Source organism: Hermetia illucens, chromosome 2, assembly GCF_905115235.1.
Source record: "Hermetia illucens chromosome 2, iHerIll2.2.curated.20191125, whole genome shotgun sequence".
In the NCBI taxonomy this organism is placed as follows: Eukaryota; Metazoa; Arthropoda; class Insecta; order Diptera; family Stratiomyidae; genus Hermetia; species Hermetia illucens.
This window is the reverse complement of record NC_051850.1, coordinates 104,405,232-104,427,546: the sequence shown is the minus strand read 5'-3', so window position 1 is coordinate 104,427,546 and position 22,315 is coordinate 104,405,232. Positions and strand designations below refer to the sequence as shown.

General features: G+C 40.6%; 1 protein-coding gene across 2 annotated transcripts in view; it reads left to right on the top strand.

Moving 5' to 3' along the window:
• The window catches only part of LOC119648949 (gonadotropin-releasing hormone receptor), a 572,447-nt gene that overhangs the window by 399,373 nt on the left and 150,759 nt on the right, over nt 1–22,315 (top strand). The gene's annotated exons all lie outside the window — the stretch shown is intronic.

Below are 22,315 nucleotides of genomic sequence, written 5' to 3'. Positions count from 1 at the left end.
AATTTCCATAACAATAATACACCACCCATACTGCTCAATCTGTTAAGATGTACGTGAGGGGTAGTTAGCCCTGTTACAAAGTACACGTTTTGTTGTTAGCGCTCTCAGTGTGAACATTAAAACAAAATGAAATTTTGAGTTGTCTACCTAATATTTTGTAATTGGGATAGATTTTGATAAGCTAGTTAAGAATCAATAATTCTTGTTATATTCAAATAATGTTTAACGTAGCATTTCTTGTTGTACTTTAGAGCTCATATATTAGGCTACATTGTGACATAAGAATTACCTGCGGATAGCCACCGATAACAAAATTATACGATTTTTTGTGAATAAGGCCACAAAAAACAAAATAATCGAATTTTCTTTCACATGCGCGTTTTAAGTATTATATAATTGGTTCTTTTGGTTTAATAATAGTTACCCGTAGATATCCTTACGATCGAATATAGGTGCAAGATTTGCCAAATTTTTACGAGAAATTCGAATATCTGAGAAACCACCAGAACCACCAATTTTAAAGCGACTATGGAAGAAAAAATCCTTAAAACCAATACAGTTTCATTTTTATTCCTACTCTACTTGCCCCTCTCTCCAAATCCGGAGCCATTTGGCCAAGGTCCATGACCTGGCGAGAGAGCAAATAGATGTCACCAATGTAGTCCAATGAAGACATCATGGTCCATTAAATTCTTCCAGGTCCTCCGAACAAGGCATTATGAAGAACGTCACTGATAACAAGACGAAACAACATTGGTAACAAGTTGCAACCAGGGGGCATTCCGCTTTAGATCTCAAATTCCTCTGAGATTTTACCTCAAGAGATAAGTTGCCCCGTGACGGGGTACACAGTTCTGAAATCATTATAGTCTGTGGCAGCTTCTTCCTCTTTGACGAGCGCAATAATTAGTTCCTATTTGTCCCGGCGTACACTGTTCTGAGCTTGCCGGGATTTACGTTATCGGAGCTCGTAGCGGTCAATGCGTAACATCCGAGAAAAAAAATCTTTTTATGGGGTCCTCAGAATATCCACCATCTACTATTGATCGACAGCTGAATCATATAAGCGGCCAGTTGTGAACTTAGACGATTGCAGCCCACCATCTCCGCGAAAAGTATAATAGCAATACGCGAGCGAAGATAAGCAACCATCAGATGATGAACCCTTTACCCTTTGTTAAGCGCATCCAGAAGACAAATCCTAAATCTAATGCTGATTGCAAAGTGGTCAATCCCCAAAAACCGAAGTGACCTTATGGTAGGCTCTGTGCTCGAACGATGTGCCACCAATGATGAGGCTGTGAAGGATGCAGAGATTCACAAAAGTCCCACCATTATCATTACGGTCGCCATGACCACGTTTTCCTATCACATGTCCGAGATCACTGTGTTGTTAGAGCTGACCTTTGCATTCAGGCTATCTATCACGATAACAACGTCACCTATAGGAAGCCTCCCCTGAACTGTTTCTAATCGTTCATAGAAAGCATCATTCTCCACTATTGTAATGCTGCTTAACCTAGACAGGAATCTTGGAATCACAAACTGGCTCCCAGAGCGTGACTTGCGGTAGCCGTCGGAAACAATCTGACACCGGAAATATCTCTGTTACCACCTGCCTTTCAAGAGTACATTTTCGAAAGAGCAAGAGGAATACTTTCCAAAGTCCAACCATCTTGCTTGACTTATGCCCAAAATGCATTCTGAGGACCTTCCGCACCGTTGTCAAGGAGCGTGCGCACATTCCAGAAACAAGTCAGTTATCTGAAGTTTCCGGGTAGTGTTTAATTCAGATATATGTACCTATTCACTAGTGCATCGATATTCAATATACGTACTCTATAAGTACATATGCATGTTTTTGTGTACGAAGTAAATCGGAAATATGCTTACTATCAATTTATATACACGGATGTGTATGGACATGGAATATTTTGAATTTTCAGTTCTATACAAATGGAAACGACTTACAGATGTATCACATTGCTGAGTACCATCTATAAGATATTCTCCGCTTTCTTGCTAGGCCGCATAGCCCCATACGCCCAGAACATCATTGGCCCATACCAAACAGGCTTCACTCCAGGCAAATTAGCAACAAATCAGATTTTCTCTCTGTTCTATTCGTCGACTTTAAAGCCGCCTATGATAGCATAGCCAGGGTAAAACTGTACACGACCATGAGAGAATTCGGTATCCCGACGAAATTGATAAAACTGGCTAGGCTGACTCTGACCAATGTGCGAGGCCAGATAAAAGCAGACCATTCGACATCAACAACGGTCTGCGACAAAGGGATGCTCTATCATGCATTCTCTTTAAGCTGCCCCACGAAAAAGTGATCCGTGATGCTGAGGTAAATGCAAGAGGTACGATCCTCTTCAAGTCCACCCAACTACTGGCCTATGCTGACGATATCGACATCATGGGAAGAACCACCCGAGACGTACAAACTGCCTTCATTCAGATCGAGCAGGCGGCGCGAGATCTTGGGCTGCACATCAATGAAGGCAAAACAAAATATATGGTGGCAACGTCACCACCGAAGTCTAACCAACCAACAATATCAAACCCCACTGATCAAACAGGAAGAATAAGGATAGGAGAATACAACTTTGAGACCGTTGATAATTTCTCCTATCTAGGGTCGAAAATCACAAACGATAACAGCTACGATGATGAAATCTGCGCACGGTTGTTGTCAGCCAACAGAGCCTATTTCAGTTTGCAAAAATTGTTCCGCTTGAAACGTCTCACCATAGGGTCAAAGCTCTTACTGTATAACACAATCATCTTGCCAGTCCTCATGTATTCCTCGGAGACTTGGGTTCTTAGCAAGAAGAATTACGAACTCTTGGTGCCGCGGAAGAAAAGAATCCTCCGGAGAATTTTTGGCCCCCTACATGAGGATAGACGATTCTGTAGCCTACACCACGAAGAAATCTATGAGCGATACCATGACCATCCGGTTGTGGATAAAATCCGGTTCAATAGGCTACGGTGAGCGAGTCACTTAATCCGTATGGATAAGGATGATCCAGCCCGGAAAGTCTATAAGGACAATATCTATGGCAAAAAAAGAAGACGAAGCAGACCCTGCCTAAGATGGAGTGATGGCGTAGGTGAAGACGCCAAACAACTTTTAGGGATATCGAATTGATGGACCTCGGCGCAAAACCGAGATATCTGGGGTTCCTTATTAAGGCAGGCCTAGACCGGATACCGGTTGTTGCGCCGTAAAATTAACACGAAACGTTTATACCCGAAGCCGCCAGCTTCCGGTATTCCAACTTGGAATCAGATACCGTCTGAGGCTGGTAGCATGTGTCTGTCGCACTTTTCTCAGAAAAGGTTACACCTATTGACACGAAATTCGGTAAAAAGTTTGGAACTATGAACTTTCAGCCAAGCAGTCAATTACATTGCTTCACGTTGAAATGAAAAGGAGTCCCCACACACCTAAAAAAGGGTTGTAACATTTTTTTTCATCGAATATAGCCATGTGGCGTATCTAGAGAGAGGTCGCGAGGAGTACTTTCCGAAACAGTTATTCGGTTTGATATTGTTGCGAAGAAGAGGGGTGTGGGGATAATTACTTCTCAGAAAGAGGTTAGTTACTTCAAGGACCTATTCCTAGAAACTAACCAACGGAAAAATCTGAAAAGAAATATGGTGATCCACGCACACATATAGTGTCGAGGATCTGAAATATTTTCCTTCACGATTGATATGTTATTTTATTTTGAAAAATTACTTTACCGGAATTTCTGGTTTCCGATTTGTTTCTATTTCAATAGGTGTCCGAAACAGCCTGAGCATTATTATAATTTGCAATAAAAAGAAATATATTTCATAACAGCTTTGAATTAAATCTATACTCTATTGCTACCTTTATAGATCTCTTTTACTATCATTCATCAAAGGATTCAAGAGCGACATACGGATTCACTGATAAATTTCCCAACTAACAAGTACATTTTACAAAAGTGGAGAACTTTCTCTATTCACAGGACAAATGACACAAGATTCCTGGAACTGTCCAAAGCTGTGGAATTTCTTTCATTCCTATTATCTGCTGAAGATGAAAATGATGAATATGTCCAAAACATCTGATATTAGTTTTCTTAGAAGGAGTTATTGCTAATATGGGACTGTATCATGTTTCTTTCGCTCGCTTAGAGTCATCCCTTAGAAGTATGTAATCCCCTTCCTTATGTGGCACGTGGAAGATTCCTACTTTCCTATTCTAACAATTTGCACCCAGACAAAAATAGTTCGACCTCATTCTTGAAAATGGCAACTATTTGTTTCAACAGAATCTCTGTCTGTGGTCACGGGTAATAGAATCTCACTCAAAACTTGATGATTGCTTCTAGTGGCTTTACATGGCTAGTCCAGGAGATAATCCCACATTAGTATTCTGTGCTGCCGCTTATAGGCTTTTCAAATTCTAAGCCCTCACCGCTTCGGTCTCTGGATCATAGTTCCTATGTAAATGTTGTATACAAAGTTTGGGTAAAAAGCAATTTGTTTATTAATATTCACATATATATGAATATATATTCAATATATGAAGTATATTGAAGTGTATCCTCAAGAGTTGAATGATAGTTCAGCCCTCTCTCACTATAGCCGATTTGACATATTCATATGGTTCACTACCCAAGAATACCTTCCTTAATGTCGCGTACGTAGGCGCTACCTTTCGTAGCAAAGTGTCACTCATCTCGAAATAAACCAAATAGTTTAAGAATTCCCTACTACCCTTTTCTTTTTGCGGTGGGCGTAAATCCGAAATAATTGATAGCAGGGAAATCCCCAAGTAACGATTGTCTCTTAAAACCATTTGACAATGTACATTCGGGGGTGTAAACAGCCCGTCAGGATTTTATCGTTGCCTAAGACGTGTTGTATTAAGCTGAGACATATATTTCATTTTAAGACGTCATTATCATTTTATAGCTAACACAATTTCTTACACCCTAAGTCGTTGTCTTACGGTTGCTTCTCCAACCGTAGCATTATTGCTCTTAAAATATGGATTTATGGAAGCGCTGAAAAGGCAATTACACACCTTGCGTTATGTCAAATTACTTTTAATTATATTACTTAGCGGTGAAGGCAGATGAGCGCAATGTGTTGTATCGTTCGCAGTGTATGTAGTTAACGCTTAATTCGCGAGGCTTATAGCATATTATATGATTTATATTATACCCCGAACTTGAAATCCTTTTACTAAGAAAGTGGACTCACTTTAGTCTCCAGAGGTTTCGAAGCAACGTGCGTTGATATGAGATAGCATGCTAGGTAAGGAGTATTGTTCCCTAGCTTCCTATCACACAGAGGACGCTATTTCAGTTGCGACCTTCGAGTTCCAACCATTGGGAGCAGATCGAGGGGTTTCTTTCTAGCTTGCACAGTATTTAATAAACCGGTAAGAATAAAATAAAACCAAACACCAGGCTTATATCTCGTAAGAACTCATTGGAGTTCATAATTTTTTCTCGTCGGCTCAGATCTTTTTGCATTCGGAAAGAAAAACAAGTCTGAATATTGGAAGCTCACGCTTCCGGTATAAAGGTTTTGTGTTCATCTTATGCAAGAAACTTCATTTTTCTATCCGTATATAGCTATAAATCCAACATGGTCCTTCACATTTTTCCAAACTACAAGGCACACCTAGATATTACCATATTACCAGCCATATATATTATCCTCACCTTAAACAAACTGCCTATCCGAATACTTCCGAATATTCACGTATATAAATTGATCGTACCCATATCATACGTATGCACATATCATACATATGCGCATATATAGCACGTATATTAAATGCGGATTGTTTAATGTACAAATATCTGAATTAGTCACTACATACATACATGTCTGTTTGAAGTAATTGATATTCATATACAAATGACTACAAACCTAAAACAATATAATTCTTTGCGATCCCATTCATATGAACTTACTTCGTCATCATACACGTTATACAATGCAGGAAATTTACAAAAAATGGCAAAGTTTCACCCTCTATAACTTGTTAATAATAGTTGGATTTTCTTCAAACTTGACCAAATTGTGCTATCCCTTACACCCCGAAATTTCGTACTTCTGGGATGTACACAGGTGAGTTGCCGGGTAAATTTCTAAAATGTGGAAATATGCTATTATTAACTTTATTTGAGCAGATATAGGAACCGGATGTATTTTGGGGGCTAGATTTCGTAGAGATACACCATTGTGATTTTTTCCAGATTTTTCGGTTGGATAGGTTCTGAGAACGAGACTTGTTACGCTTTTTGACGGCCATATTTGGAGCCCTCACTCCCCTACGTTTCACCCTATATCAAATATGGAACCAGTTTCGAAAAGTAGTAATTAAGCCCTTTCGTTTGATTGTGGTATATCAACATTTTTATGAAAAAATAATGTTGCACCCTCTATTCACATGTATGGGGAGCCACTTGCTGTATGTAAAGGGGACAGCAAGTCACACGCTCTTACCAATTTTCATGACAGTCGGTGCGGCTGTTTCTGAATAAATTGGGTGTGACAGACAGGAGACATCAACTCGATTCTAATGAAGTTTTGTTTCACACAACACCTTAAAAAGTTTTGATTATCAATAACTCTATTTGAACAAACATCGGAATAGAGAGTACTTTGGGACCTTTGCGTCATTGAAATAAGTGACTTCTTCCTGGTCTGCACAACCTCCCCCCCCCCTTTACAGGTGATGGTGAAAATAAAATCTAAAACTAACACCCGCTTCAGAAAGGGCTAATCATGTCCTTTCCAACTAAACATCGTATAATATAGCTTTTTCATTATTAGGAGGGAGGGACTCCACAGCACCCTGCAAGTTAACACCCTTCGAGTAATTGTGGAGCAGAGTGTAGAGTTTAGATCACCACTGCACCTACTACTCACCGATTTCGAGAATGCTTTCGGCAACGTGAACAAGGAGTGTATCTCTATCTGAGGGGAGCAGCTAATAATTTCCATCAGAGCGTTTCTCAATTCGGGGCCTCCGATAGAACTCCGTATCCGGACTGGATCGCCCTTTTCGAGCCTTGCCGTATCCTTAGCCTTGGGATTAAATTCCCATCAACCCTACAATGAATAGGATTTGGGGATGCTTTCTACTTCTAAATATTTAAGCTTAGAATCCGGAATTCACGGCAAACCACGTTAGAAGGTCTACTTTCACGTACTTTTTTGAGATCGCTTCTGGTGGAAAAAATTAATGGCTATTGAAAAAATATTTAAATTTCCATGATTTTTTTTCACTAGTTATGGAAAAAAAGAAATATATCATGCCAAATGTTAGTTCACACGACGGCCCGATGGTTGAGGGGGAGAGTGTCAGTCTCCCAATCTCGCTACTCTGGGTTCGAATCAAGACTTTTTTCGCTGTTTTCAGTACAAAGGGTGTCAGGTAAACTGATTTGAGAGATTTAGAGGGAAAAGAATCATTTTTATCCGTTTCCGGAATGATAACCGTCTATGCCTGTTTCCATACCCTTTATAATGTTGCGCTATGTTGCGCCTTAAAACCCTTAGCACTGAGCCATTAGCCTTGCTGGAGTACTACTGAGAAGATGCCAGCCACTTTAGGTGATATAGGTGGTTTAAAAATCCCCGCTAGTCTTTTTACCATAGCTTTTATTGGGGTATCAGACAGAATGTTGCTATTCCCCCCGAGATATAAGTTTTGAGAAACCCATTGTCCCCTTCGAAATATTCTTCTCCGGTTTCTCTTCGGGCATATATAACGTGATGCTACTAAATCTGTAACTGATACTGCATTTATGGTTTTTGATCGTTTTCATGAATCGGCCATCCACACTTTGCCACTAAATACTCACACAAGTGTGTCCAGAAGCCGTCATTTTGTACAATTACTTGGTTCAGAAGCCTTTCCGTCTCCATCATTTGCAGCTTTGGAAATGTAGACTGTCCCTATGGATACCCCTGTTATATTACGTTGATAGCTCTGCTTCAATTCAGGGTTGAAATTTAGAGACTGTTGCCCTGAGCCATTCCGCGTCTTCCGTCGCGTGGTCTACCAGTATTAAAGTTGGCCGAAAACGTATGCTGGCGAAGAAAATTTTGCCACTTCACCCCTCACACATCCGGCTGGCTCACAAGTGAGTAAAAATAATTTACGCAGAACAGTCAGTCGGGTGCCCTTCACCGCACTAGCATAGCCAACACCGTTGAAGGTTTCTTCCTATTTTTTGGGTTCAGGTTTGGATTTATCAGCTCTCACGGAATAATTCCTACTGTTACCCTCTTCTTTGATTGCGCCACTGAAGGCTTAAGTCTATCCAGAACCTTCATAAAGGCCTGTTTTGGCTCCAGAACACCAGCACCAGTTAAACCTTGCTCCATTGAAGTCATATTTTCCTGACGTCTTATATACTCTCCTCAGACGTACTTTTGCTAATCGATGCGTTCTGATCGTGGAATGTAGTTGGTTGTGACTTTTAAAATATGTCAATGTCGAGTTTCCCTCCGTTCAAGTAAAGTCCAAAGCGCACCATTAGCTTGATATCCTGGATTGGGAAGGTCAAGGTCCGTAGCATTGTGTTAATAATTGGGTTAATTGGGTAATTAATGGTTTTGATAGACGAGAGGCTCAGCTCTTGGAGAGCCATATATCAACCGTCGGAAACCGGTGGGGTGCTTTCGAGCAAGCCACATTTTGCAACAGTATATTCTTCTGTTCTCTGCTTCATCCATCAGTCTATTCAAATTGTATTCTATCGCCTATTCTACTTTATTGTCACCTCACTCAAATGTACTTTCTTCTACCTTCCATTAGGACTGTGAAGATTTGATTATTGCTTTCTCTTCGAGGAGAAATTAAAGCGTTTGAATTGCAGAAAAATGGAAAAGTACATTTTGACGGCCCGTTCTTGAAATCTAACCTGCCTTGATAAGACAACTCTTTACCTCCCATCACCATTCATATTTGGATATTTTGAAGGAAATGTCATTCATTGATTTTTTCCATGATTTATGGGACTACAACTGATTGTGGAAAGGTAACAGATTACGGAAGGACTACGATTCGATTACGTCATTCAGAAGCTATAAAGGAAATTGTGGTTCTAGAAACGTGTGTGGCATTTTCGTATGTACACAACTTGAAATCCATAAATATTGATTTGCACTGACATTTATTCAAATGAAATTGATAAGTGTAATGATCCCCGTAATTGTGTATCTTACTCCTTTCTACTTCATGGGCAAATAAATTTTAGGTATTCTCACCTCTATAATGTCGTCCCGACTCCATGCACACAAAATCACCCATATTTAATATTTGAGAGGAATTGACGTATCATTCTTATTTGTCTTTTATTCTCTTTCTAGGTGAGGACGAAAATAAAGCATTAAAAAAACAGTTGAAGGTAATGTGAGAGCTGTATGTATAAAAACAATAAGTAAATAAAATCTACACTCTGGTGGTAACGACTGTTTTTCTTCAGTCACTAGGCGGAAATACAATTAATATGAAAAACTTATTATGATATATTCCCAAAATTTGAAGCAAAGCTTTTACTTGAAACTCAAAATTTCTGGTGTGCATTAGTTCCATGACATTTGAAATGGTGGTGATCGGACATGGAAACAGACAGTTGTTAATTTGAGTTAGCAGTCTTCTTAAGGGATGATCAAACGACCATCCTGAGTGGCCGGAGACGATCTTGTGGGAAGGACTATCCTATCGACACGCCTCTATGGAAGACAGGCTCGGGAAGATTACGAGTGGTGGGAGGGGATCTTTGAGCGCTTTGATCACTGACGTGTCATTCTACAAAATTCACGTGTCTATACCGGTGCGTGGATTCGCACCGGATCTTGATAGTATCCACACATACAAGAGGGATTTACGCAAGCCTTACGAGACAAAATAAAATGCAAGCTAAAACCTGAAAATAAAAGTAATACAGAGGGATACAGGAAGCTGGGCGTTTCGGGTATAAAGGTTTCATGTGCATCTTTTATGTAAAACTCTCTATTCACGATTTTCCATTCGTACATAGCTAAGAATACAAAATATTCAGTCATATTTGGCCAAACTCTAAGACACATATATGTACATACATATCAACGACATAAATACTGTTTTCATCCTAAATGAACAAACATTGGCTATTACCGCATGACGACGCATACGATGCATACAATATATGTACGCATCACAGTACATCTAATAAGTAGTACCTACACTCAACGGACCGGACTTGCGAATGGATTGAGGAAGCTTATCCGTACACATCATAGGCACTAATAATAATAATCGTTGGCGCAACAATCCATATTGGATCAGGGCCTTGAAGTGTGTTAGAGCACTTCATTCAAGACCGTAACGGTACACTAGGAGGCAATGTGGTCAGCATTGCGCTCGCCCGAGATTATTACCCTGATTTGACTCAGGTACTCATTCACAGCTGATTCGACTGGTATCCGACGTCAAGTCACGATACAAATCCCACTGCCACCAGCGAGGTTTGAACCGCGGCCTTCCGTATGACAACCCAGTGCTCTAACTGCTCTAGGCACTAAACCACATGTAAATACTGACAAATGTGTACGGATAAGGTTCCCCAATACATTCGCAAGTCCGGTCCATTGAGTGTTGGTATTGCCTGTTAGATATACTGTGATACGCATCTTCACGCAGTTCCACTTTACTCCGTGCACAAAATCAAACATATATACGTTATGTACATAAATTAAAAACCACTGGTAAAAAGGTACATGTCTATTATATTAATTACTACCCACAAGCTTTATTAGCACATACATACACCGCGCACGTGGAGCCGCCGATCTCCAGACCCGAGTGCCGCGATCGAGAGGGAAGATCCACGACGGATCACAGCCGCAATCTTTGTTTCTTCTGCCTCAGATGTTCGGTGAGGCGCGGCCCCTTGGGTTTCCACCCAACCTCCCAACCCTCAGGCCATTACTTTGTAGGATATCCGTGATTTGTTCGAGTTTTGCAGGGCTAAGAAGGAGGACAAAAGAAGGAAATCCTCAAATTGACGAAAAAGTTAGTTCCTAATAATAATTGTATTCATGAAGATACATTAAAACACAATATAACCAAACATAAAGAAAAACAAGTCGGGGAACCGGAAGCTTGGCACTTCAGGTATAAAAGGTTTTGTGTTTCCATGTGTGAAGAGCAATGAGTGCATGACAGCTCCGGGTGTACGTAGTTAAAAATTTCACTGCTCTTCATTTTTTAGAAAGTAATTTTTGATGGAAAGTACCTTAATGATAATACTCAAACTCGCACGGTTCACACTCGGAGTTTAATATTATTAGCAAATGTGAAGAACTTAAGCTACAACACATACAAACAAGTCGGGAAACCGGAAGCTGGACGCTTCAGGTACGAAAGATTTTGTGTATTTCTTAGTACATAGCACGCAATATATGCATATATTATGTGAGACAACAACTTTGACGTATTATAACTTTGTTAGTAATAGTGCGATTTCCACAAACCTTGGTAAAATCATGCTCTACTTTATAGCCTACATCACTGCAATTCGTGGTGCTAGGATGAATTTAAGGGGGGTTTCCAGCCAATTACAAAAAAATATAGTAATATACTATTATTAACTTTAACTTATTAACTTACAGGCATCATATAGTGGCAGCCTCCTGATTTTTTTTCAGATTTTTTGGGTGGGTAGTTTCTGAGAATGGCTCCCTTAAAGAAATGATCACCTTCAAACCCCGCACTCTCCACCTTTCCAACAAATGTCACAACTAAGACCGCCTCCGAAAAAGTACTAACCGAGACCTCTAATTTGATACCCCACAAGACTATATTTGATGAAAAAAAATTGTACGCCTCCCTTTTGCATGTATGGGGACCCCCCCCCCCTTAAATTCCACGTAAAAGGATGTAACTCACTGTATACCAACCAAATTTGGTGTCAATCGCTATAACTGTCTCCGATAAAAATACGTGTGACGGACAGACAAACAGACGTACAAACGGACAGACAGACAGACAGTAAACCAATTTTCATAAGGTTTCATGTTTACACAAAACTTAAAAAGGGCTGCGGAGAAGTAGATTCTTCATGAATGGAATTTTAATGTTTCACTCGAATGTCAATTATCCCGGTTAATTATTACGTCAGCATCTTATTTGCGTGGCTTAGGATGCAGTTAATTCGCACTAAATTGATAAGTTTGAACTGCTATAACTTCAACACTAATCGCCGGATTTGAACTTGACATGGGTATGACCGATACTGTCCGGTTTAGTATTGCTAGGATAAACTTAAGGGGGTTTTTTAGTCAATTTCTAAAAATTTGTAATATACTATTAGTAAGTTTATCTGTCTATTTTGACTCCTCACTCACGAACTTTCCAATCCACGTCAAAACCAATATCAGTTTCGGAAAGTATTAAAGTACACGACTATATCCGGTGAAAAAAACTTTTAAATTCCCCCTTTACATGTATGGGGAACCCTCCTTTAAACTCCACCTAAATTTATGTCACTCGCTGTATACGTGAGATTCCATAGTTCCCATCTGTCCGCCAATATCATTCGGATCCGATTAGCCATTTTGAAGAAAAGTGCGTATGACAGACAGACAGTGAATCGATTTTAATGAGGTTTTGTTTTACAGAAAACCTTAAAAAGCAAAATAATAATGACAACATAAAAGCGCAAGTTTTCAATCATCTAAGTTGCCGCCCTTAGGAACGCATATATTATACTTCCGCCTGAAAGACCATTACATATATTTAATTGAGAGGCACACTCCTGCTCCAGAACCCTATTCTGTTTTTCAGTCATCGGTGTAGATGACGTTAGTATACCATAACACCCATTCTTCTGGTTCGTCTCAGTTTTCTCTTGGTTAACTGGAAACCCTCCTAAGTTCGTGGTATCCGGGTTGCATGAATCTGTTTCTGGAATTAGACCAGTTGCGTCCACAACACCAGCTTCCCCCGCTATTCCACACCTTTCGCATAAGTGAAAGAACTACTTGGTGTGGTTGGTCGCCTCCGTATTTAATCAGCCCGGCTATAATTCTATCTGCTTCTGGCGACTTACGATTTTTAAAGGGGTGATCCCGTGTGAAGGCCGTTTTTTTTCGCTTTTTTTATAAATTTTTTGTGAAGAAATGGATAAAGCTACAAACACGAAATTTTCACCATATATTTACTAATATCTTGAGCATGTATAATAATAGTTCATTATTGAAATACAGAGCAATTTATACACCCATCTCCAAAAAAGGTGTTTTTCTGCTGCCACGCTGGAGGGCGCAGTGTTCATCTGAGGAATAAAAACTAAACGGCATTTTAATGTGGACAATATTCCACGGTCCGCAAACTAGGATAATTAGAAAATATTAAAAGGTAAATTTTTGGTGGGCTTTTAAACTTTTTTTGAATTTTGGTGTTTTTTACGGCTTTTTTTATGAATAAAAAAAACGACCAGTCCGATTGCAATTATCCTAGTTTGCGGACCGTAGAAATATATATTAAAGAAGTCGCGAAATTTTCAAAGAATTTGGTTGGATAGAATTTTGAGCTATGGTGGCAGTCGATTTTCAAGATGCAGTTTCGAGAAAAACGCATTTGAAAATTTAAATATGATTATCAACAGTAAAATTTTCATTCACCCTTAATCTCCTATACCTAGTCCATAGAGAGCACCCTCCGTTTCTTCAAAAAAGTCTTATAAGGCCAATTGTTGCTCTCTGGTTTCAATTCTGGCTCTTTTAGCGAGGTCAGTCGATCGTCGTTCGGACCGCCAAATTCGCGCTTCATCACGGCGGTCGGCATAAACCTTACATATATGACCAACTTCACATCCCATTGTCACTAAGATTTTGAGAATACCATTGAATCCTTCATTGAAAATAATTACAGCCAGAAAAGTGGCTATTTCTACGACCTTGGCCCCAGAATGAAGGTGTTTAGCAGCGAAAGTCTAGATCAATGCATTTAACGACTCATTGTTATTCTGGGTCTCTGCTCCTAAACATCTGCTCAAGAGATCATCAAATTTTCGTAGACTGGTTTGATGACTGTTTGAACTTCTTCGGTCAAAGGTGTCCTCCCGTGGTGGAAACTATCCGGTTCTCCTTTAGCTTCAGCTTTGCGCCATTTGCACCAACTGCCCTCGCTTGCTGGACAATCTTGATGCTAAGGATTTTCGTCTGTAGAAATTTCTTGCTTCATTCCTTCTATCGAATTTGCATATCGACGAATAGCTAGCCCAAAAAATGTAGGGAGGTAGTTAATAACCTTATCAGTATGTTTTCAAGCCCCCTTTCCATCAATGCCTTTGGGATTCTTCTTTGCATTTCCAAGCCGCGTTCCCATTCTTTTCTCGACATGTCCTACGCATTCCTTTTTTACTACTACGTATATTTTATTATTTGCAGAAATTTGCAGAAATACCGGAGAAAAATCCAATAGACAATATACAAAACTTGTCGCAATTGGAACATCCATGTTCATGCTTGCTAAAAGTTTCTTTGCTGATGTTCAAGCGAAGTCCTTTTTCTTCTCTGATGAGTATCGATTGTCATGAAATACTCGTTTTTTAGTGCGAGAATGACGTTGAACGTTAAAGCGATCTCCCTTCGTACGATCCATTTAAAAAAATCACTGAACACACAAAGAGCACAATACTTACAACAAAATATAACTGAGTATAGCTTGAACACCTTTCAGTGCTCACTCTAGACTGGATTATCCTTTTTATTCCAAATAGCAAATAAGTTTAGATAATTGGTTGGTTTTCCATCTTTTTATATTTATACCTGTGTTCGAATTTATAAGGCTCAGGTAAAAAAGTAACAGATAAAAAAAAAATTCGATGCTCTCTCTCATCGAGTACTCTAGCCCCGGTTGCAAACTCCTTACCTATTTAGAACTGTAATTTCTGAACGACTCGAAATACATTTCGAATGCCTCGAATCCTGCCTCGCCACAAGCCAATGAATTTCACGGACTATTGTTCTACACTTGGTGGTGGCAATATATGCCAGTTGTCTTTAGTTGGCGAGACCTCCAACTCGTCGATATTTTGGTTGTGGAGCTGTTCGTTAAAATACTCAACTCCTCGCTCAAATATGCCCATTGTGTCGGAAATCAAATTTCCCTCTTTGTCTCGGCATGATGAGCATCGAGGTGGGTAAAACTTGGTAAAACTTCCGCCCGATGCGATTGTTCCTTGTACTTTTCGAGTATGCAGACCTATTGGTTTTCCCAGGTTTCTTTTTTTCCTTCTGAAGTCGCTTCTACGCTCAACTGAGTTCGTGATAAGTCTTCGCGTTGTTTGAGAACGCAGCATCACTCGGTATGAAATATTCTTCCGTTCCGTTGCTAGCAATGCCGAACCAGCTGTACCGATTTTTTTTGGGACAGGGCCCAATTATGTTTGTCGCCGTATCATTGATAACGTTCTTTTGGTGGTTGTGCAGTTCATTTGTTGATTCTCCAGGAGCTTTGTTAATTTCGGTTATTGCGGTTAATTTACAGGTGCCCGGGGCACTATGCCAATGAGATAGTGATCCGAGTTTATATTGGAATCCCTATAGGTTCTGACATTCATCAAGCCTGAGAGGTGGCGGGATTCAATCAACACGTCGCCAATTTGATTGAAAATTGTCTCATCTGGAAAGACCCACGTTTGTTTGTGAAGCACTTTCCGCCCAAACCAGGTACTTCCAACAGACATTTAATGCGACACTGTGCATTTTTTGGCTGACCAGAAAATCAACTCCGAGCACATGCACTATAATGCATGGTATAGCGACTCTTCTCCAGAAAACTGGTCCCTGTCCTGTGCTTCTCTTGTAACGCTGTTACTTCACCCTCATATTCGGACAAGGTATCGGCTGGGCAGCATTCGATCTGTGTAGACAGCACACGTTCCATGAGAAAACACGCAAATAGTTCGTCCATTTCCTTTCCTTCCTTTTGTGGCTTGGTAACAAGCTATTTTCCTTGTAGAGTAGTCAGCCCTACCCAACTCCCAACCTGTAGAACCAGTTAGTACAATTTGTCTCGTTTTTGGGTATGGAAGACTCACTCAACAGGGACAACAGAAGTTGATGTGCTCGATGCAGAAGAATTGCGCTGCATTTGGGAAAACCTGCTCGTAATAATCCTATGATGCCTGTAGATTTCTTCTTCTAATAGCCCAAACTACTTCTCCTCTACACGTGCTCACGGCCCTATCCTACTTACCATGTACACGTGCTCCTAAACTCGTGCTATGAAACCGCAAAATTAAGGCCTTTTTGGCAGCAACGACTCTAGGATCTGTTGTTTCATACACCCTCGAAACCAATGATGTGTCACTCTGCTTACACCCAAAGGCAGCATTACCAATGCTATTTAATGTGTTCCTCAAAAATCTCCTTTTTCCCGAACTTTTCATTAATATTCAATCGTTAAAAATAATTCAAAATTCCGCTTCTGGACCAAAAATGTATATTTTTCATAGAAAACAAACGAAGAATTTTGCGGCTGTGTCCTACTTTTATTGATTTCTCGACTAAGGCAATACATTCTCCTGTAACAAATTAATTCTATTCATTCACCGATTTGAGCATCACCGTTTCAAACTCCACTTTTACTTTTTTCGAATGCCCTCATGCATTATTTCCTGAATAGCACAAATATAAAAGCATTAAAATGACTATGAAATGGTGGAAAATGAATTTCGTGGAATTAGTGAGCATAGAAACGCCCGAGTGCCTATGAGGAACCGGGAATATTTTTCATTTTTCTGGTCTACCGTGGGAGTACACTGCCTTCTCTTTGAATGAATAATATGAAAAATAAATAAAAAATGGGCATCCGATTTAAAATAATCAACTTCCTTTCGCGAGCCTTGAAAATAAATTCAATTAAGTCCAGCATTCAGCCCACTCTCCGATATTAGAAATTAATGTACTTGTGATTATATCTTATTGGAATAACTTTTTAGAGGTCCCTTCAATATAATAAGTTACATTCAGATGAACGAAATCGAAATATTTCCGGACATTTTAATAGGATTAGCCACCGAAAGGGAATTTTAATGTAAACATATTCATTTTAATGTCAACTTTATTCAGTGGAACTTTTTTTTAGAAAATATTAGACGCTCCTGTTTTTTGTCAGTAAAAAGCTTACCAGCTTTTCAATATTTTCTAAAAACTTCTCACACTCTTCCCCGTTGCCACCAGAATTCCTCTCAATCTCTTCTCTTTCAACCTGCGCGAGCGTTGTCTTACCCGTATTTCGTTGTACACTCCATGTGTCTAAATTGACGCTGCATATCAGCAAGATTAGAACTAACCCGCAAGACCCAAACGAGACGACTACATGAAATTAGACATGAAAAGATCGGCAGAAACGTAAATGATCAGTTATGCAGATTGGTAGATAATTTCGAGTGTTATGCCCCTTGAATCCGCTTTCAACTTGACGAAAAGCATCGCAGTAGGATCCCAGCAGAGACATACAATTTTCAGAGTCAGAGCGGAAAATCCTATTGAAAACGTGAAGAGGATAAAAGATCAGCGGACCGAATGTTCCGAGGAGCTAGTCAATTCAGAAACCAAATGTCTGCACAACAAGGAGCTCCCAAACTACCCTTGAAAAAGTAGAGGATACACTAAAAACGCTGGGAAACAACAAAGTGCCTGGCCTGAATGGAATACCTCCTGAGCTACTAAAGACAAGGAGTGGGGATGAAGACCAAGCTTCAAGAGCTCATAAATACTATTTGATCTAACCGGGAGATTGACATTCACCCTATTTATAAAATAGCTGACAAACTCTGCTGTGAGAACTAGAGAGGAATATCGATGCCCGAAAGGATCCTCAAATTTTATCAGATATTATCAGCGAAGCAGATACTAGAAGACTGTGGTGGATTTAAAATTAATGACTTCTATCTTCTAATGTATGGACCGGAGCTACGCAGCAGCTGTTATTCTGTATACTTTCTATCTCAGCAGGCTTGAATCTACCGTCTGAGTGTTTCTTTGTATCTTCTATATCTTGCAACTCTTGCAGCTCCATATCGCTGTTTTGCTGTTTTTGTTGCTATCCATAAGCCAGTATGCAGGTCTTTATATCTTTGAACACTGAAAGCAATGAAGGCACTGCCGCCATTCTTAAGTCTGATAAATCCTTTGAGCTTTTTGTCATGTGGCTGAACTGACAGCATTCGAAACATTTATGCACTGAAATTTGTCCTTGTATTCAACTGGTCACCAATCCAGTAATTTCCTTTGTCGTTGCTTTGATTAGCAATTTTGTTGCACCTTCTGTTGCTAAATTGCCTTACTAGCTAAGGAGCTTTTTGCATCATTTCTGCTAGTTGTTTGTTACTTCTTTTTCCTGATATTTGCGACCGCCATTATCTTCAAGAATTTAACTGCATGTCGTCGGCCACGTCCCGAGATCAGTGTCACAAGATCTACCTGTCTGCGGAATCATGGAAGCGGATCAATGAACGGAAGGAAATGAAGGCTGTACTGACTGCTGCGAGTGATGGCGGGCGTGACGCGCTCGAACTCCTATACCGAGCGAAATCCCGGAAAGTTCAGCGTAGTGCATGCCATACCAAAGAGAATTTGCCATTGCGCTGGCCAAAGAAGCGGAAGATGAAGCTAATCCCAATGATTTCAAAACTTTACACCGCATCATGAAAGAGCTTGCATGTGGTTGCGAACCTTTCAATGATCCTGTCACCAACCTCAACCCTCGACTTTTCATCAGGAATGATAAACAACTGTAGAAATGGAAAGAACACTTCACCATGGTTTCGTCCTGTGAAGTTTCTCTCCTATGGATAAAATGACTAGTCACCGTAACATGGGGATACGAACTTTCCTTCCAAGCAAAAGAGAAATAATTTCGACCATGAACGCACTCAAACGTAGAAAGGCCGGTGGGCTTGCAATGCTTGAGTATGACGATTGGAGCAGTATCTGCGTGCTCCCTGCCATTGCAAAGATAATAGCTAAAATAATCGTGGAGCGTATCAAACAACATCTCAAAAGCTTATTCGATAGAGCGAAAACCGCTTTCCGATCCGGATTGTCCTCAATTGACCAAATAAACAGCCTACGGATCATTTTGGAACAGTGCGGGGAATTTAAATCTTCGTTGCAAGTACGCTTCAATGATTTCGAGAAAGTTTTCCATAGCATGAACAGGGAGTGCATCTGGGTTGCTCTACACAAGATGGACATTCTGTAAAAACTAATAGTTATTGTCAGAGCGACATATGATGGCATAAAATGTCACGTGTTGCACCAAGGTAAAATCTCAAAGAATGTTAAGGTCCAAAGCGGAGTTCGCCGGGTTTTCAGTCTGACGTCATGGCACCCTTCCCCCGCATCAATGGGCAGAGCATCGAAAGCGTCGATCAACTTGTATATCTAGGAAGCATGGTTTCTGGCGATGGTGGCACCGAATTGGATTCGTTGAGTCCCCTTTGGTTTGTATGGCACTGAACCCCCTCTCATGGCTACTGAATGATGCTAGAGGGCATGGTTTTGCAATAAAGTATGGCCTACGTGCTAACTGCGAACTGACACACTTGATGTACTTAGCCGACATCAAGACATCAAGATGTATGCTGGTACTGACAACCATCTTAGAAGTCTGTTGTGAATAATAGACATGTTCAGCCGTGATATTCGGATGGAGTTTGGATTAGACAAGTGTCGAATCCAAGCCATCCTCAAAGGTCATCACGAGTCGCATGCCGGACATAGCATTGGTCACCTACACATCGAAGCTCTGACCGAGACAGACTTCTACAAGTACCTAGAATTCTGCAAGGAACCCATGCTCGAGTTGGTGATCTGAAGGATGCTCTGCTGTCCGAATTCCTGCGACGTGTAAAGCTGGTACTGAAATCGCATCTCTCGGCGAAGAATAAAATGTGCGCGTTGAATGTATTCGCTATCCCTTCACAGGCTTATGCATTCGGAATATTGCCGTGGACAAAGACCGAGCTGGAAGACGTTCAGCGGCGGATACGGACAACTATGTCCAAATTTCGAATGCATCATCCAAAATCTGCCGTGGAACGGATGAACCTGCCTCGTGACATCGGAGGTAGGGGCGTGGTTGACGTGGCGTCACAACATCATCGCCAAGTTAGCTTATTTTTACAGCAAAGAGCAGGCGAGTCCCTTGCATGCGGCTGTCTGTAAGGCAGACTGTGGGCTGACTCCACTTAATTTGAAGGATCGATTTTTCAATCCTCTGAGTGGGGTGAAGTCGGACCAAGAGCGGATCGATGAATGGAAGTCGAAGGCAATGCACGGTAAACACGTGAATTTATTTTGGAAGCTATTTGTCGAACAGATGGCTGTGTGCTGGGGAGCTCTTTGCTGATACGGAGAGGTTCATGTGTGCCATTCAGGATGGCCTGGTCGCCACCCGAGCTTATAAAAAGCTCATCATGAAAGAACGGGTGGAGAACGACCAGTGCAGAATGTGTGGTTCGGCGTTAAAAACGTTGGACCATCTCACTTCTGGCTGCACTGTTATGGCACTGGTGCAATACATCACCAGGCATAATGCTGTATGTAAGGTTATCCATCAAAACCTTGCATACAAGCATGGTCTGATCACGGCAACATGTCCGGTTTATCGATATAAGCCGCAAGCAGTACTTGATAGTTCTGCTTACAGCATGTATTGGGACCGGCTAATTCTGACTGATCGGCAAACTGCACACAACAAGCCTGACGTACTGTTAGTTGACAAGACGGGTCGCTCCGCGTATATTATTGATCCCCCATAATAGCAACATCGAATGGAAATATGTGGAGAAAAAGGTGAACTATGAGCCATTGGCTCGGGAAATCAAAGAAATTTGGCGTCTCGAGCGGGTGGTTGTAGTTCCCATAATATTGTCAGCTACAGGTACTGTACCTAAATTCCTTGGTGTTCTCGGACTTTCGCACAGTCTGGTTCAAACCATGCAGAAGTACACCATTCTCATACGTGCTCGATGTTGCGGGGAGTACTCGACGAGTTCTCCCACTGACCTACCACCGGCTCCCACAACCAGCGCCCCATTAGTTTTTAAGTAGGTAAGATCTTCCGAGCCTAAATGCTTGGCACTTAGTGCTAGTATTAGGTAAAATCCGGCAACTGCCGAGATAGTGATAACTCGGAAGTAATAATCGTTGGTACAACAATCCATATTGGATCAGGGCCTTGAAGTGTGTTAGAGCACTTCATTCAAGACCGTAACGGTGCACTACAGTAGATTGTAGAAGGCAATGTGGTCAGCATTGCGCTCGCCCGAAATTATTACCTTGATTTGACTCAGGTTCTCATTCACAGCTGAGTTGACTGATATCTGACGTCAAATCACGATGTAAATCCCTCTGCCACTAGCGAGATTGAACCGCAACCTTCCGTACGACAGCCTTGTGCCCTTACCACTCAGCTATCCAGACACAACAAACAACTAAGTGGAATAAAATTACGTCTTGAATCTCGATACTTCTTAAGTTTGAATTCGCGAAAAACAATTTTCATGTATATTTCGCAACATTAACTGAAAACGATCGTTATCCCTTGTGTGATTCAATGCGGCATGAAATTCGTTTATTGGTATGTATGTGGCAGAATACGAGAAGTTTAGGTAGTATATCTTCATTGACTGAAAGGCAAATTCATATTTTATAAAAACACGTTTCCACTTTCATTCATTCCAGCGGTTTTTAAAATTGCTCTCGCAAATAACATTAATACATATTTGCGAACTTGAAGTATTCTCAGCACGAGTAAAGCATATAATACTTTCCGACATCGTTTGGTTTACAAGTACTTTGCAGAAGTAATAGCATGGGCAGTCATTTGATAGTATCCTGAAAAAGAACCACGCAATTCAGGTCAATTTAAGGAAGTTTATCTGTAAAGCTACATGACCTAGATTTATGACAGCTAATATATTTGCCGTCCTGTGAAATTTCATCCTACGCAAAATGAAGACAGTTTGCCGCTTGTTGGCTTTCATTGGTGCAATGGTTTATTTGCCGCAGAGTTTGGCCTTCAAGTCCGAAATTCATCTGAACTTAATTGGATTACTTACTTGAGTAATTTAATAAAACAGAATTGGATGATTTACTCTTTCAGTCCAAGAAAATTTAATAAAGAATTTTGTTTCCAATTCCAGCAAAGTGAGTTCTGATTTTCCCTGGGCTGGGTTATGGACCCACTAGGAAGGAAATAATGCCTATTGCGGGTACAACGGTGATTCATGAT